The 3,060-nt window shown below is 51.1% G+C and overlaps 1 long non-coding RNA gene across 1 annotated transcript; it reads left to right on the top strand.

Annotated features, from left to right (window-relative positions):
• Nucleotides 1-1,257: 1,257 nt before the first annotated feature.
• LOC131214220 (uncharacterized) lies at nt 1,258-2,460 on the top strand. Its single transcript, XR_009157016.1, has 4 exons — nt 1,258-1,332; nt 1,425-1,868; nt 1,960-2,247; nt 2,335-2,460. It is a non-coding gene; the product is annotated as an uncharacterized LOC131214220 (long non-coding RNA).
• Nucleotides 2,461-3,060: the final 600 nt, after the last annotated feature.

Below are 3,060 nucleotides of genomic sequence, written 5' to 3'. Positions count from 1 at the left end.
CTGCCACCGCCACTGTAACCGCAGTCGCCGCTGCCTCCACCGTCGCCACTGTCGTCGTCGCCATAGCTGTAGCTGCTGCCGCCGCTGCCACCGCTGCTGCCACTGTCGCCGCTGCCGGGCAGGCCGTGACGTGCACGGTACAGGTCCGCGTCCTCCCGCAGCTGGAGCTCTATCGGCACCATGCTGGCCAACACCGTGGCCACTGTCCAGGACACACTGACGAACGCTCTGACGACACGCTGCGCCGCGGTCCGCTGAACAGCGTTCAGCTTACGCCGGATGTCCTGGATCCTGACGCCGTCAATCCAGACCGGCGCCGCGTAGCGCAGCGCGGACATTGCGCAGTTCGCCAGCAGCCGCCGTGTCTCCTCCGGGGGTCGGCTGTGGTTGGGCAGCAGCCGCCGCAGTGCCCCAACTCGGGCTGCCGCCTTGGCAGTCTGGTGCTCCACGTGGTCCTTCCACGAGAGGTGGTCCTGGACGACCACTCCCAGATAGCGAATGGAGCTCTTCGCATCTGTGCTGGTCCCGCAGACGTCAATGGGTGGCGGCTGCTGACGGCCACCGCGGTGGCAGCTAACCACCATCATCTCCGTCTTGCTGGGAGCCAGCTGGAGTCCCACGCTGTCCATCCAGCGGGCCACCTCTCCAAGAGCCCTCTCGGCTTTGCCCGCCGCGGCTTCGGGGCTGACGGCGCGGACAACAAGCGCCAGGTCGTCCGCGTACCCTACCAGCCTCACCGATGGTGGGAGGGGGAGGCGCAAGACGTCGTCGTACATGGCGTTCCATAGAGTCGGCCCGAGGACTGACCCCTGCGGAACGCCAGCAGAGACTGTGCGCTCTTCCAGCCCCAGGTCCGAGCAGTACTCTAGGACCCGACCACAGAAGTAGTCCCCCAGAACTGCCACGAGGTCAGGGTGGACTCCCCTACTGCTCAGCGCTGAGCCGATCGCCGTCCAGCTCGCGCTGTTCAACGCGTTGCGGACGTCCAGTGACACGACCATGCACTCCCGTTCCGCTGTGGCGTTCGTGCGATTAATCGCCCGAGCCTCTGCACCACTCTCCACCACAGCCCGGATCGCGTCCACGGTCACAGTACTACGGTTGGAAGAATGTAATATGTGTCGACCATACAGCAGAATAGTACTCGGCTTCAGTTTGCCTTATAAGCTATAACCAACCAACCTGTTATACTTTTCATTAGGGATTAGACACTTTCGAAACGACTGTTGACATCTAATTTTCAGTTTATATCGGCAAGAAATTTGTCAAAAACTAAAGCCAAACATCGTGTTCAATCTATGGATGTGAAATCGGAGGAGATTGATAGTAATGGTTAGATTGCTAAATTCGATCACACTCGAATGCAATATGATGGAACATCCCTTTTTTACCTTGCGTTTCTCTTTTATTGTACTCTGATGTAGAATCCGCCACGTCTGAGCCACTACTGGGAGAACCTTTTGTCACTGATAACCTTAGCAGTGAACAACCACCATCTGTATTCAAACGGCTTTATTCTTACGCTGCAGTATACGATGCCAGGCGTAAGCAGGTTATTGAAAGTCAGGAACGTGAATTGAAAGCATTGGCGAACCAGTTTCGTGCCAAGGCATATACACCGCATAACAAACCAGTCAATCCGTGCAAAACATATAACTTCACAGTTCCCGTCACGCCGAAAGTGCTAAAACATACAACTACGAAGAAAAACAATGCAATGGAGAAAAAACACACGGATAGCGAAAACAACTCTTCGGGATGACTTTTGTCCTCCCTAAGAGCCATTCTTCCTATTCATTAGCTATGGTTTAGAATAAAATTTTGTAATTAAGATGATTTTGTGAATGTAATTTCACTTGATCGTTACGGTAAGCGCGAGCGGGAGCGTGAACTTTTCCTCGCTGCAGAAGGCTTAGAGTTTGCTTTGCTGAACCACGGATGTGTACTCGCTATTCACAGGAACGCGGTCGCCAGGGAGTCGGATGGTCGACGGAGTATTCGCCACCGCCGTCATCGCGGTAACGGCTGCCCGAAGGGTGCTGAACACGGATCTGGCTTCGGACCACTACTAAGCAATCATCTACTCTGTATCTCACGCTGAAGCTGCTCCGCGCGCATCGTTGCGGTCGAGCGATAGTCCAGCGCCACAAACAACAGATAAGCCGGATGTGCCGATGGAAAGTAACTTCGCTCGACCCTCGACTTCACCAGCGTCGAATCGTCGGTGACCGCCGATGAGAACTACGGGTAAGCACATACTATAGCGAGCCAGGCTCATTATATGAAAACATTTACAACGCGTCCACTAATACATTGTTGTGTTTTATATTCCAGTAAACTGTATACTAAACCAGTTCGCATATAAATGCTCGTTTGAAAAACGATACTAATTCTCATGTCGCTGCGTCTTGCCAAATAATTGTCGGCCGGCAAAAAATGAAACTATACTTACATTAGCCATCAAAAAGAGTTTCAATAGCACAATAAAGAAGATACATTTTTAAACAAGTACGTTATTACAATGATGGTTGGGATAAAACACGAGGTAAATAGATATTTGACTAATGAACTAATATTTCCTTTTCGCTCTTAGCAGTCTATAAAGGGATGAGCTGGCCGATAGCCAAATCACTATCATTCAATTTAATTCGATCCTTCACCGGTTCACCGGAGACAAAAAGTGCGCCGCAAATTCAACGACAAGATGCCCCCCTTTCGGATTTTAATAAGAGAAATGTTGCGTTTATTCCTTAAACACCTTAGAAACAAGAGTTGCTCGTACCAGGCAAGGTGAAAACACCGGTAAAAAAGTTGTTTATTTTATTCACAAGCTTCTGACGTTACCCTGAGCCTCACTCAGGTGAAGTGTTGAACCCTTGCATGTGAACGGTAGTGGCTTTCTTAACGCCAAAGTTTTTGAAAATCGCAGTAGGCTTTGCAGAAATTTTCACCCACATCATTCGGATGAAGCCTAGTGAAAACGAAGCGTAATGCAAAACGAAGCGAGTGTGAAGCGTAGCTTTTTGTCATTTATGGATAGAAATACCGAATTACCTGCCG

This window comes from Anopheles bellator, unplaced genomic scaffold (genome assembly GCF_943735745.2).
Source record: "Anopheles bellator unplaced genomic scaffold, idAnoBellAS_SP24_06.2 scaffold00280_ctg1, whole genome shotgun sequence".
Classification (NCBI taxonomy): domain Eukaryota; kingdom Metazoa; phylum Arthropoda; class Insecta; order Diptera; family Culicidae; genus Anopheles; species Anopheles bellator.
This window is presented reverse-complemented; position numbering and strand designations above follow the sequence as displayed.